Genomic DNA, 15,191 nt, shown 5'->3' on the forward strand with positions numbered 1-15,191 from the left:
ACAGCCACGGTGGGAGGACAGGAGGTGATGGGAGAAGCAGAACCAGAAGGGACAGGCATTCAGGTGACCCCGAGGAGAGCCAGGACCCACCACCATGCTACTGCCATGAGGCAGCATCACTCTCCTCTGCCCCACACAGCCAGAGGACTCACTGCTGGTTCAGACCTTGACAAGTGCTTCTCTGCTAAGGAAGATCTCACCTTTCACACCTCCAGTCCCTTGTTGTTTTTTTTTTTCCCCCCTTTAACCTTTGTTGGGAGCCAGTCTCGAGTCCACTAAAATACTGGTGTTTCCATGCCAACAGCCCAGAAGTGGGCTCCTCTGGGGCACTCGAAGAGGCTGCTGTCAGAGCACAGCCAGCGCTTCTTCCCGCTCCAGCTTCACGCCCCACAGCCTCTTCCCATCCATTCCCCCACAAACCATGGGGCACAGCTGTGTTGTCTGTAGGTGCCAACCTTAACATTGAGAGGTGCTGCTGGCACCCGTTGAGCAGTCAGTGCCCCAGCAGTGCCCGAGCTGGGCACACAGCAGCCAGGACACCAGTCTGTGGGCAGCAGAGAGGCCGGAGTGTCTGTCTGAAGGGCTGGACAGCTGTTGGATTTTGTAATCCCTTCAGCTTTATTAATAATATTCATAATTTTCATGCCCTCCCTGGTATTTTACAGAGAGCATGAAGTGATCCTTTGTTATTAACACAGGCACTGCTTTGCTCCCAATCCACAGCATTTCTCTGCCTGCCCTCCCCACATTTCCACCACCCCTGCACCCCGCTGGCAAAGCCCTGCGACTGCTGAACTCTCCGGTCCCAGCCTGGCAAAACCCTAAAGCCTTGGCCTCACCCAGCCCAGGAGCACCCCCAGCACCCCTCCTGGAGCAGGATATTTGCCATATTGGCCCTTTGCAGGCCAGGCCCAGCACGGCCGGTACCTTGCCCCGAGACTGCCTCCAGCTGAGCACCCCATTGATCCGCCGCTCTTGAGGCCCTTCCAAAACCCCATCCCTCCCCTGCAGCACTTCTGTCTGCCCTCAGACAGAAGATTTATGAGGGTTACCCACAGATGTGGCTGCAGAAGCAGTCCAAAAGGGTTTGTTGCAGTGCCACAGGCAGCGCTCCTCCAGGCCTGGTCCTCGCTAAGTCGCTCCGAGCGGGACACCACCACAGAGCGAGCTCCGAAGCGAGACCTGGGGAGGCAGCGTGGATGTCTGCCAACCTGACAATGGGGTTTCATTTAACGAGCACGGATTTAAGTGTGGAAATCAAATATGAAACAGTCGTAGCCAGCATTGTCTGCATTCTTGGAGTGGCACTGAACGAGCAGTGAGAAAAGAAGCGAGACGCTGGCCCAGACATGCTCCAGCTGTCTGAGCCTACCTCTGCCCTCCTCCGCTGAATGCAGCCATTCAGCTTGTTTTCATTTCATTATTGGATGTTATTTTTGCAACCTGGGAAAAGAATAGAAAAGGGAAAAAGGTCCTTAAAACGCTTTGGGGGTTATTTTTTAAGAACTAGCCCCTTTCTTTCCTTTTTATCAGAGCTAAATAGCACAGACTTCACAAAACCCGTGAGGCCAGTGGCATTATCAGCTCGGCACTTGTTTCTCAAACACGGCCCTTTATCTCGGGGGCAGCAGCATTTGCGTTGCTGGGGTTATTCACGTCAGTTGTGCTCACTTAGAGCTGAGCAATGTGCAATTAAATAGCCATATAAAACACCCACTGCACAAGCAACAGCTGCCCACAGGTAACCTGAAATTTCACGCACGCGCCTGCCAAATGTTGCGGCTCTACCCCCGTAAATCCCCCTCTGCACGTGGGAGCAGAGCAGGCCCTTTCCCATCACTGTGGCTGGGTGAACAGCAGGCACTCCTTCCCCAGCATGGCTCAAGTCAAGATTTTAATGACTTGGTTAAAAGCCTGACACTGCAGATCACTGCTAGCGGGAGTGCTGCTCCACCAGCCCCCAGGGCAGACGTTTCCCCCCTTCCCTCCCCTGCCTTTCTCAGTAGCAGAGCCTGCTCATTTTTAGTGTTCAGGAATTCACATCCAAGATCCGGTAATTTACTTTCCTCCTTTACATCATCCTTTACAGGTAGATGCCAGCATGTACCTCCTGTGCCCCCCAGCTGGGGACACTGCACCCTACAAAAAGCCAAACCCCTGCCAAAGGAAGGGCAGGATTATATCCTTCCCCCAGAGCAGGGTGGGAGTTCTGTCAGTTTGTGCTGAACTTCTCTAAAAAAAATAAATAAAATAGTGCTGATACTGCTTCAGCACGGCAGCAAGTTCTTAATGGTTCTTCACGTCCCTTCCTGCAAAGGGAGAGCATCGTGCTTTAACACCTCACCCATCTCTCATGGGGACAACGTCACAAGTGCCAAACCAGAACCTGGTTTAGGTCTTGCACATTTGTGGATTATTACTGGCAAGAGAAGGTCAGATGTGCTTTAATATGAATTCTCTCCGCAGGCATCACTTTGTGACAACATTCAGAACAGGGCTGTAATTTGAAATTTGGATCCTTTAAGCTCCTGCATGATCGAGGTGCACATACAATAACCACTCACTACACCCAGACCATTGCTTCCCAGCGAGCGATGTTGCTCTACGTATTTGACTAGACAAGTTCATACCCTGCTTTCACCTTATCCCAGCCCATCCAACACGGGAAGAGCCCCTCCTGCACCAGCCAGACCCGAGCAGGACCCTCACCCCAGGACCTGAAGACCCCACGTGCTGAGCTGCTCCCCCGTGCACCGAGCCAGCCTGCCAGGCAAGCCGGGACCCTGAGTGCTTTCAAGTGGGTTGGAAGATCAGACAGGAATTTGGGAATTTTTCTGGAAGTTATGAATGCCATTTTATGGCATTCAAATTAGGTCATTTCCTCTTTCATCCTGGCTTTCACCTTTTTGTAATTTTAAAAATTGTTTAATGAAAATCTGTTCCCCTATTAGAATTGAATTTCCGTTCATTAAGGATAAGAGGATGATTTCAAGCGGTGAGTTTCATAAGTTCTTCCAAAGCCAGAAACCTTAAGGATATGCTCAACACCAAGCCTACGAGCAATCCCATTTACCTTAATAGGAGTGCTTATCTCTAAGCATGTGCATAAGTGGTTTGCTGGCAAAAGCTAGTGCTTGTTCCCTTCCAGATGACCCTATTTAATATTTACCAGTATTAATCTGCTCAATAACTATAAACACCAGAAAAAAGCATTGAATTAGCTTGACAAAGAGCTTTTCCAAATAGGACTTTGGCTTCTCCAGGAGGGTCAAACTGTTCCATGTCTGAGCAGCCTGAAAGGGACCGGGGCTGACCCAAAGCCACAGGAACCAGTGAAAGGGTGCTGCCTGCTTCTACCAGCCCAGGGATAGGATCCTGCATGAACAAACACCTTTCTGGTTTTGGCACAGCGACTAGTAGGGATAACAAGGGCTGTATGCTGACATTAAGAGAGTTTGTTTTATTTATTGACATCCTGTTAACCTCCAGCCTCCAGTGCACTTAAAGGAAGCCGTTAATTTAATGGTTGCATCAGAAAGATATGACAAAACATGTACTGCTGAGCAGCGAGGGAAATCTCCAGGCCTAACATCAGCCTTACCACCTGCACAAGGCAGCGGCTGCAGGGAGCTCTGCACAGAGCATGAGGTTAAAGAATTCACCCTTGAAAAGGAGAGTTTGCAAATCAAATTGGTAACACAGACCCTAGAAACAGCCTCTGGTAGAGGCCTCCACTGCAAAAGCTGTCCTCCAGCAGCAAAGCACCTCTAGGTCCCTGTTTCCTTCCAGGGGGATTGATGCAGTATGGCTGGATTAATCCGCTCCCACTGCTTGGAGTTCAAGCTGCACACAGGGCTGTGAAGTGTTCTCAGCAGCCCTCGAGAACCAGGAAAGGTTATTCTGCTATTAAGGCTGGGCATAAGCTGATCTCACAGCAAGGCCATTTGAGTATAGGTGGCGTCTACTTCACCAAGACAAACTTCTATCCTGCATATATGTCAAGGAAAAAGGAAAGCAACTGGAAGAGTAAATTCAGCAGCTCATTTAGGCAGTAAACTGTAGAAAGATAAAGGCTGTGATTCAACACTATCTCAGCACATACCTGGCAGACACGAGGATGACAACAGCACTTGTCAGGCTGAGTTCAGTAACTACTTACTTACTACTTCAGTAACTACTGTGCTCATGGCAATCAGGATTCTCTACAAGCTGGATGGGACGTGAATTACAGCCATGTTATAAACCTGTGTTTCATTCCTGGACTGTTTTCCCCTCACCTCCAGCCATCAGCCCACGTGTTGAAGTACTGCTGAACTTAACCATAGGAGCCAGATCTCAAGATAATACACTTAAAACTGTAGATGAAAAGCTTCAAGTGTTTTGAAGTGATGAAGCCATAGTCTTTCCATTCCCTGCTCAGACAGTCATTTATACCCCAGAAAGCACTGTCACTTACAAAAGCCAAGCAGGAAGATTTTATTACCTCCATGTCTGTGGCTCAGGCCAGCACTCACACTCAGGGTTAGTCCCTGCTCCCTGACCCACACCTGATGCTTCTACAAACCTGGGCACTGACCTTGCAGGCACGAGGCTGGACTTGTGTCAAAGTTCCTTAGGATACTCCTGCAACTCCCAGCAGTGCTACAAACGCAGTCACTGATTGTTGGTAGGGCTCAGCCCTGCCTCTCCTGTAAAGCAGCCCAGCACCTGCAGCCAGCCAGCCTCCCCAGGTCTCCTGAGCAGCTGCTGCAGTCCTTTCCCTGAGCCTACTCCCTCACTCTTCAACCCGTGGCTCAGGGTCAGCATCATCCCTCATTCCCTTATCCCGCTGCTCATTTTTCATCCACTAGCTCCTACCAAGAAATGGAAAGTTCCTTACAGCTTCAGCCAACCCAACCTCCTGAAGTCTTTCTGCCCAGAGAGACAATAACCATGGCCCAAGCCAAGATACTATCTCTTCCAGACGAGGGAAGTCTGGCAACCCTGATAGCTAATGGCCTACGTAAGCCCGTTACAATTTCACTTTTCATAATTCAACTAGTTTCTTAACTGCATGGAAATGCTATACGGTATTTATGGAAAGTTCAGTGTTACTCAATGTTACTACATTTTTGGAAGCAGCAGTGCTGTTTTTAGTGGTGTTGGTTAACCACAGGCTTGAACTATCACATCCACTTGATAAAGCACGGACACACTTGTGGAGATTTCTACCCAAATGGACTGGAAAAAATTGTGAGCCACTCCAGAAAATGAAGTCACTTCTGCACACAGGTTCCTCCCCTCACCTGGCTGCACTCAGCACAGGCATCCAGCTGCACACAGACAGAATTAAAGCCTGATCCTGTAATCATTAGGCAAAATTACAGCAGGTGATGGTCTGCCTACGTGAATCAGGTGAGTGCCTGACAGCAGGTTCCAGGACAGGAGCATGCCAATTACCTTTTTAATCTCTTGGTTTTCTAGTCAGCAGCTCTGTGTGGGCAGCAAGCACATAAAAGGTGTTTTTGCTGCAAGTGTTATAGTTTCTATTTCAGTTCAGCAGACTTCCTTATTGAACCGTCATTGCTTACAAATGAGTTTTCCAATTAATACTGCAGCAGATCTAATGAAGATGCTGTGTGAGATTGCACTACAGCACCTCCAGGACACCAGGCTGCCACCCTTTTCCAGCTCTTCAGAAACCATGAGGCCACTTTACCAGGACAAATCAGGATCTACGCTAAACCACCAAGTCATGGGTTGCTTTCCTTGTTTAAAATAATGCCCACAGCACCAGATGTATCATTCTAGACAATTAAATCCTGTTCATTGAGTTAGGAGCAGCAGCACCCCAGCTTTCTACAGGTCACCTTTACATCTCTGGGCTGTTTGCTTCAGGCTCTCACTGTTCTCTGGAGACACCTCCCCAGCACCAGCTCTGCCCTGCTGCCGATAGCAGCCAGGAAAGCAGAGGGAGCAGCTGCCAACTCCTACTGCAGCCATGGCCAAGGAGACCCAGCAGCAGACTAGAACTGCCCTCTGGCTGTCACAGCAGAGCAGGATGGGCTTAGCAGGACGAGGCTTTGTGAGGAGGGCTGGGTCCGACTGCCGTGGCACGTGTTCAGTGCACAGGACTGATCCAAGAACTCCTCACCCAGACGGAGCGTGGATCTTTATACAGGAGAAATGCTTCAGATGCTGCGACTACCAAACATGGTGCCTACAGATTTTACAGAAGACTTGGAAACATGGGCTCAAACTGGCAGTCAGGTGGCATATTTAAGCATATGAAGCACAGCTTGCTTCTCAGTGCAAAGGCAGGCTGTGCAAGCTCACACTGCCCTTTATGAACACACTGCAGTGCCAGGGACATGTACATTTCACCTACACTCCACTGCCTGCCTCAACCGTTTGGCTTTGAGCAACTCCTGACACTCCTACCCAAGTTCAAGCTTTTAAGTTTGTCTCACTTTAGGAAACACTGGGCATTAATCCTCCCGTGCAGGTACTAATAACCAAGAAGAAAGCATCATTGAAGTCCCCTTGGCCATTCCCTCCCCAGGCCACCTGGGGAAGATTTATCACTGACACACTCCTTCCTGCTTTAACATCCCACTGCACCAGCAGGCCGGTCAGCAGCTGGGATCAGTTCACCTCCTCATCTTCTGCCTTCGGGGCAGTTAGGGCGAAGGCAAACCACATGAAAGGAGGCTGTGTTTGCCTGCTTTTGCAGCTACACAAAAATTGCCATCTGATATGATCAAAATGCAATTATTTTACTGGCCCTGATAGTTAATGGAAACTAATCCAGGAACAAATAAGCAAGTGGGACACTGTGGAAGACTACAGAAAAGTACAGAAAGATTTTACTGGCAAAGATCAAAGGAAAGGCACTAGTTAATAGCCACGTTTTCTTGAAACAAGCCCTCCCTTTGAAGGCAACAGCTGATGAATAGGAATCTGATGAAGCTGATCCTTACCAAGTGCCTTTGAAACAAGGTGTACGCACCCTGAAAGAAGTAATTTTCACACTGGCAGTATCACACATCCTCTAATGATTCTTTTAGTTACAGTAACTTGCATGGATGGCCTGCAAGGAGAAACGCATGCACCTGCTCCATAGATTAAACAACCCAACTGCAAAACTGGAAGAACATTTATTTCCTTGCCAGTTACTGGTAACATCCCAGTCCCACTGGGATCTCTTGCTTTGACTTGAGCTAATGCTCAGCTGATTTATGGAAGCTCTAAGATGCCCACATGGCTACTGGGTGCTTACCCTGCCTCCCGGGGCCGGTCCCACCCTCACCACATTTGGTTACTGGAGCAGCCACGCAGGGAGGAAGCCTGGCGCTCTCACAATGCCCAGGGTCCCAGACATTGAGCTAGGCAAAAGAAAGCAGGGAGAACAAAGGAGGAAAAGTGGGCCGGGGAAGGAAAAGTTTGAAACCTTGGGTCCCTCCAAGGCCTGAGGACATGGACTGGAGCTTCAGGGTAGCACTGGCTAGAAGATGACCACGAAATTGGGAAGCACCCCTCAGGTCCTAGTACAGGGAGAGCAGCTGCTGAATGCTGTTGGTACAGGAGGGAGGAAAGGCCATTTTGGAACACAAGTGCCTCTAGCCTTATCCAAAACCTCACTAATGATTGCCTTCACCACAAAAGTGGTGCAAGGGGAGATTTTCCCACCCTTGAAGTGGCATTGTTCTTATCACAGGATGTCTCAACGCAAGCAGGAGTAAGCTGTAAGTAAAATTAAGTCCTACATGGAAGGACTACCTCAAGGCCAGGCTCATAAATAGATCTTCCCAGGATTGCTTCAAAATGGGAGTGGGCCTGCAGAAGCTTTTCCACACTGCCAGCACCAGCTATTGCCTTGCTGTTAGCCTCCCACATCTGGGCTGCAGCTCTGCCCTGGGGAACCCACCCAATGTGTGCTGCTTTCCTTTGCACAGCCCAGACTGACCAAATAAACCCTCAGGAATCCCCTTCATACCCAAAATGAAGGGACCCACCTCAAAGATGACCAAGGATCCCAGACACCTGGCCTCATGGATTTCCAGAGGAACTCCCCTTAGGCTGGAAGGTCTGCACTTGCTAAACTTCACTTACCTTCAGTAGACACCCCAGCTGCCTTTTGCAGCCAGATACTGTTACACAGAGCGATTTCTTCAGTGCAAAGCTGTTTGATTTCTGCCACAGCCTTCTGAGCAGGTAGCACTGGTACAGAAATGCTCCACTCTGAGAAAATCCTCAGGGAAAATAAGCCACCAAACAAGGGTGGAGGGTAGCAGAGTTTATTTACCTCACCGGTAACTACTAGTTATAGTAATAACATCGGATTACCTCACTGGTCAGGTTTTACAGTAAAATTCCCAACACAACAGCATGATGGAATGGCAAAAACATCCAGAGAGCTGAAGGATGTGCAGGGACAGGCGGCTGGATAAAAGGTTGGGTTGTCCTCCAATAGCTTCCTGACAAGGCTGCTGGCCTGGAGACTAAAGGGACCCAAGTCACATCGACAGCTGTGTCATGCATGGCACGAATACTCTCACTGACCCCCTGCAGCCTGCCCAGCTGATCCCTTGGTGAGGTGATTCAGCTCCCCAGCCTAACCCAGCACCTTCATGGGGCTCCCTCCCTGCCCACACCACCATGCAGAGGTACCAGACATGTGGACAGTGGACCAGCTCCAAGACAAACTTGGCTAGCACAAGGAGTGTAATGAACTAGACAAACAATAGGTACCCAAACACATTTTCCTACCCTCATGGGATTAAAATTGCTCCCCACATGTCTAGTCCTCTGCTCTGAAGCTTATTCCTCTCTGTAGATAGATGTCTGCAGAACAGAGCACTGCTGTGAGAGCATTCCTCCCTCACCTACCTGCTTTCTCTTGAAGACAACACATTCCCCCAAATCCTGGGCAGAACCCCATTTCTTTTTACAATCAGCTCCCAAACCCCACTGGCAGTGAGCTCGGGGTGCTGCCTGGCATACACAGACCTCAGGCAGCCCCCAGCACTTTGTCTCTGGGTATTCCCCAGGCAGATCACCAACATTTAGTGATGTTTCTCATTACCCCCATGCCAGGTGCAAATGGTTTTCTTTGACTTACATCTCAGGGAAGGGCAAAGACAAGAGAAGAGCCCCAGTCCCTAAAGGGAATTTGAGCTTTACACAGCCACCCCTGCCACTGACCTCTGCCAGGTGGGAGTTTCCAAATTATCACAGCTTGTTTCTCAGAAGGCCCATAGCAGAGCACCTACCCTGCAGTTGGTTTTATTTTACAGCATGCCATTGTCACTTCCCCCCAGGTGGAAGCTTATTTTTACTGGGAGCACATTAAATCTCATTGTTACTGCACAGCTTTCCCTTCCTCTCCTCTATAAGAGCAGGAAGTAGATTTAGCACAGCCTAACAGCCAGGTGATAAATATTATGGACTGGGTGCAGTCAGCTATAGAGGACTAGAAAAGCTTCAGATAAACCTTCAGTGTCAAACATCTGCACCCAATGAGGGCCATCAAGCAATACAGGCTTGGGAAAAAGTGGTTAAAAGTCAGATTTTATTAATCTACACATACAAAGACACCAAAATAGTCAATTTCTTGTATCTAAGAGCAGACATACAGAAATTAAATGAACACCTTACAAAATATTAGCAATGAAATAGCTGTGTGGATACACCAAGCTCATATCATTAAGCAAGTGCTGTGAAGCTACCAGTAAAACCATTCCCTCGTTTAACTCTCAAGTGGGAGAGGTTTTTCCAATTTTCAGAAACCTTGGTCTCTTGGGGACAGTCAGATACAATAACTCAGAATTAACACTGACATTTCTGAGTTATGCTAGGCTCTAATTGACAGCAGTGATAAAAAACACAGATGACATTTATCTATGTTGTTTCTGTTGTCTAGTCATAGTTTTAGGGGAGGCAACATTCAGATTTCAAGAGATGCCAGACAATTCAGAGGTTTCTGTAACTGGACTTTGGAGTAATATTTATAGTACACCTGGGAGCAGCCTAAACACGAATTTCATCTTCAAACTGCATTCCCATTCTTCCTGCCCACCTCAGCGCTCTCCAGATCATAGCTAAACCATCAGTTTAGATAAAAACTCAGAGATAGTCCTTTCTTCATTTCCCCCCCCAGGAACATCAAACACCAGAGCTGACTTTGTTCCATTGTCTCACCACCAAACCTTCCCTGGGTGATTCAGGCTGATGACAAATGGGTGACAGTGGTGCTGGCTACACCAAGAGCACGCTGCCAGCAGCTGAGCCAACAGCACAGCTCACTGAATCCAAGGCAAAAGTTTCATTTCCCCCTTTGAATCTACAAAACCACACCTGGTTTGAGATATGGGGCACAACTTGTGACTGCTCTCTGCTGCACAATCCCTGCCCGCTTCAGCTCTTTTCCTAAGTACACTGAAACTTAAGAAATTACTGAAATTAGCAGTGCTGAAAGAAACTCAAGATCCTGGCTGAATAACTGAGATACCTAGATTCCTTTGACAATTAAAAAGCCTCAGCACAGAGCAAGCACCAGGAGCTGCTAGCTGAGTGTTCAGCATCTCTGCTCCCACTCTGGGCAGATAAGGAAGCTGAACTATTGAGGGCCATGGTACCATGCAGATCCTTGGCAATTATACTGGTGCTCACATCAGAAATTCAGCTCACTTCACAGCAATCGGTATTATGACTGCAGAACATCTGAAAGCTGCAGCAATATACTTATCAGAGCTTCAGACAGTAATAAGCTCATTCCAGTCTGTGGCCTCGCTCACACCATACCATGATGGGTCCTTCACCACTCACAGCTCTGATTTAATGGGATCTGTCCCCACCCGGAGCAGAGCAGCTCCAGCACAGAGGAGCTCAGCACCTGGCAAGCTGGGCCCGACCACCCCCCGTGGAAGTCTCACCCAGGCTGTGAAATTGAGGCACACAAAGGTGCTTGCCTGCACAGTAGTCTCTGGACACAGTTAAAGTGCGAGCTGTGTTTTGCTGGAGATTACCGTGTTGTTACTGGTTCCCTTGATACCATCAGCTCCAAAGTGTAGATACAGCCGGGGGAATGCTTAAAGAATCCAGATGCACTCCTCAGCCTTAATGTGTTTTCCTTTCCCCCAAATATTGCTATACATTTTCTGCAGTGACAGCCGTGACTCAGATACTTCACTAGAGAAGAGGAGGATCAGTTTCTTTGGTGCATGCTTATGTGTTTCAGCTGAATACCTAAGAACACAAATAGAGCACTCTGCCTTTGAGTCTAATATATCATTTTATGGAAATTACAGAACATACTACACAGTGGCCTCCTTTCATCAAGATGTAGGCTTCTTAGTATCATAGTAAGGAATATGAAATGGAACAATCTGCATCTTGCCCTGTTAAAGGACTTTACCAAAGACCATAAAACAATTTTCTGAGATGTGACTGGCCTGGTTCAGATCTCTTCCTCCGTACACCTCTCCTTTAAGTACCAGAAATGAGCTTCCACATGAACAAGAGGAGGTTTAGGAAAAATAAACAGACCAGGAGGCATTTATATGAAAAGCACTTAAATAATCTAATCTCTGTAGCTAATTTAAGAACTCCTAGGGAAAGGAAAAGTAGAGATAAGGAATCTTAATGAGGTCAGGCCAAAAATCAACACATGATCAGCAATCAAATGCTTGCTGACTGCCTGTTCATTATATGTGATGAGTCTGACAGTTTCTCAAGAGGAGAGACCATTACAAAAAATAGTAAAACATTCCACTAAAAACCCACTGAGCCAGCATTAAAGTCTTAGTAAATAGTAAAAGCCTAGTAAAGCATTGCTAGTCACTGCTAAAGCATTGCTAAGCAACCCTTTATCCTCCTTAGGACTGGATTAGCTTCATCACAGCAATAACTAACAGTCCTTCATCCTCACTCGCAGTGCTGAGTTTGAAGTGCTATGTAATTTTCTTTGAAATGCCAGTGAGAGCTGCCACTCCAATTCCCAGCCCCTGCTGAGGCGGGGAGAGGCTGTGCTGAGGGAAGCTTGTCTGTAGCCACCAGCAGTCAGAAGCCGGGCTACAGCACATCAACTAATTTACCTTAAAAGGCTTGCAATATTTATTCACCCTCACACTGTAATTCTCTGTGATGGATAATCAGCAGCTGGTATCCCTCTCTAGTACCAATCTAGAGACACCTAGCATTGCTCTTGCCCGAAGCTCAACTAGCTGCAGTCAGAATTTCTGCTAAAGCACTATTTAACTGCAGAAAAGCCTGAAACCAGGGAACTCCTGGGTGCAGACCTCACTGGACTATTACTGAGGCAGCAGTTTGCTGCTAGGCATTGCCACCATCTTCCACCTCTAATCAGTATTCAAGTTACATTTGTACCACCTTCGCAGGCCCTCTAAAGTGCTCTTTCCCTGGATGTTAGTGATAAATCACCTACCAGGGTGTAAAACCAGGCTGATGGTGAGCCAGCCTAGTCTAACCTACAAGCAAGCTCCAAAGACAAGAGGTAAGGGAGTCAACCAACATCAACCCAATCTGAAACCCAGAGTGATAACAGGTTATTTGGAGGCCAGTACCAATAACCTGATGTTTCAAAAAACCCATAGAGCCTAGGAGAAGCAAGTTCAGAGATTCTTGTGGGTCTCTTAGTGCCCTCTCCCCTGTGGGAAGAAGTGTTTGGGAAGCAACATCCAGGGATCCATTTACTTCCCAGGCTATAGCAGAAAGTGATGAGCTCCCAGCCACCTCCCCAACCTTTCTTTGTCTCTACCTGAATTTCATTTTTATATCAGCATAGATAGTGAGAACAGCACTCCCCTGCCTCCACACAGCTTCAACAAAGGTGCACCCATTGTCATCTTCAGTCTGACAGATGTGGACTGTCACCAGCTGGACTTACAGTGCAGATTTAATGAACACCTAGGATTTACTCACATAGCTATCTACTTTAGTTGATAAGACAAATGGGCTAATAATTTGTTGTGAACAAGAATTATTCACTGTAAATGTTATTGCCTGTGCCTACATAAGGTAATTGCTAACAATAGTTTTTGCAATAGAAGAAAATCAGTTAAGATAGGACTCTTGTTACTTTCAAGTGCAAACAGGGCAACAGCTACAAAAATACATAGTCTGCTATTGTGCCTGTATCAGAATGAGCATTTTACAGCAGAGAAGAGGTAACATGCAAGTCAGATCCCCTTATCTGTTATCTCTGGTTTATGAAGAACTCAAAAAAAACCCACCACAATACCCATCCACAGGTTCTGAGATAAACAAGGTCAGCTCTGCTACTCACACAGATGAAGAGATGCTCTTCCAGAAGCAGAAGGGCTAGCACCATCCTGGCAGTCTGAGGAACTCCTCCTTGATCCAAGCAATTCATCCTGCAGCTCCTGAGGAAAAGGTACCATTTGCTTTCCTGAAAGACAACCAAACAACCTGGTTAGGTTTCATCACATGCTGGCACAGAGCAGCCAGGGCCCCAGCTGTTCTGTGGTGGAAAGAACCAAGAACAAGCCCCACACAGGCACAGAGCCTGGGCACAGCAGGCAGAGCCACCACCAGCCCCAGACAAGCAGACCCTAGGCCACCCCTCTCAGGAACAGAAGGGAGCAAGGCCACACATACAAGGGGCCCTCCAGAATAGATCCAACTCCAGCACAGGCCCAAGGAGGCAGCAGCAAGGCCAAAGACCAACAGCCCAGGAGCTCAAACAGAAATGGAGGCCCTGGGATGAGCTTAAATAGGGCCCAGGGACCATGGGCAGGGTGTGGGTGAGGCCTCAGGTGAGGTTGCTCAGGGCCATTAAGTGCAGGCAGAGCCCTGATGCATGCACCTGCTGAAGATGTTCACTTTATATAGGGTGTATGAAGCTATACTGGTCCATTCCTGTGTGAGACCAAAAGCAGACATTGCTCACACAGCAGACCCTCTCACCAAAGCACCCCTGATGAAGCTGGTGGCTCGCAGCCTGCTGCTGGCTTAGGCCTCACCCAGGCTGATGAAAGCACTGGGCTGGCAGCATGCTACGGTCATGTTTAAGCTAATTTTTGTCAGAGCTCACAGATTTCCTGGGTTTATGCCACCTCAGGAAAGGCACATCACTCCTTTTTTAAAACCGAGTCCCTTTCACTTGGTTTGACTTCTTCGCACACCAGCACCCCTAGGGCAGAGCTGAGAGAGAAAAAAATGCCTAGCCTTAAGCAGCTGGATTTGAATAAGCGTACGACAAATTTATTTTCCCTAAGATCCATCATGCAGAGGCAGTGTTGCCCACCCTTCCTTCCACATCTTCCCTGTCTGGGGCCGACTCTTCTTCCTTATCTCCGGCGAGCGGTCCTGACATTCTCCAGACACACACATGAGGTCACGCAGAGACTTTCTGGCCAAGTACACTGCTTATCCACGCCGCTTACCCGCACAGAAGGTTGGGGACATCTCCCCAGATCTGAGCTGGAGGGACAGCTTTATCTCTGCAGGAGTCCCACAGACACAATACGGCTGTTTGCCCCGGGCCGTGCCTCTGCCTCACAAGGCCCTCACAGTTTTCAAGGGAACAGATTACGGGGCCGTGCCAAAACTGGCAGCTTCCTGGAGAATTTGCTGTAGGGAACTTTGAACAGGTTGAAGGTAAAGAGGACATCCAGTAACCCATGGGTTGTGGGGTAATGGAGAAACAAAACAGGAGGAAGAGAGGACTGGGAAAAAACGAGTGCTAAAGAAATGGTTTCTTCTGCAAAGCCAGGCCGGAGCTTTGTGAAAATAGCCCTGGTTGCTAATTAAACTGCTCCTGCTCTTTATGTTCCCTTTCCGCAAACTTACTTCTCTCTGGTATAAAGACAATGAAGAACTTTCATTTTTGACTAAAGCTGATGTGCCAAATTGTGAGCTCAGTTAAACTGGTGGAAACGCACACAAAACATTCCCTTAGGGGAATGGGAATCGAGGGGTTCGGAAAGGAGCCCTGGTCGCACAAGTGGAGTTTCATTATTTGGTATGTGAGTTCATTATAAGTGGGCTCAATTATATTTCATCAGCGAGGACATAATAGCCTTTTCATTCAATGTATCTAGTTGAGTTGAATGCTAAGCACATCTGATGCAGCTTTTGGAAAAAAAACAAAACACGAACAGTAGCCATGTGAAAAAACAAACAAAATGACTAAGGCATCTCGGTGCCTCAGCAAGCTCTCTTTTCTCACG

The 15,191-nt window shown here is 47.9% G+C and overlaps 1 long non-coding RNA gene across 4 annotated transcripts; it reads right to left on the reverse strand.

The window, feature by feature from the left end:
- Positions 1-599: 599 nt before the first annotated feature.
- LOC106017125 (uncharacterized) lies at positions 600-13,777 on the reverse strand. Of its 4 annotated transcripts, none has more exons than XR_003499200.3 (3): positions 13,618-13,775; positions 13,286-13,408; positions 600-1,443 (listed from the first exon to the last, which is right to left on the reverse strand). It is a non-coding gene; the product is annotated as an uncharacterized lncRNA (long non-coding RNA). The 4 variants fall into 4 exon arrangements; XR_011811572.1 differs by lacking the exon at positions 600-1,443 and adding an exon at positions 8,270-8,480 and having other exon boundaries at positions 13,618-13,777; XR_011811573.1 differs by lacking the exon at positions 600-1,443 and adding an exon at positions 8,712-8,823 and having other exon boundaries at positions 13,618-13,777.
- Between the last annotated feature and the right edge of the window lie 1,414 nt (positions 13,778-15,191).

This window comes from Anas platyrhynchos, chromosome 9 (genome assembly GCF_047663525.1).
Source record: "Anas platyrhynchos isolate ZD024472 breed Pekin duck chromosome 9, IASCAAS_PekinDuck_T2T, whole genome shotgun sequence".
Taxonomy (NCBI): domain Eukaryota; kingdom Metazoa; phylum Chordata; class Aves; order Anseriformes; family Anatidae; genus Anas; species Anas platyrhynchos.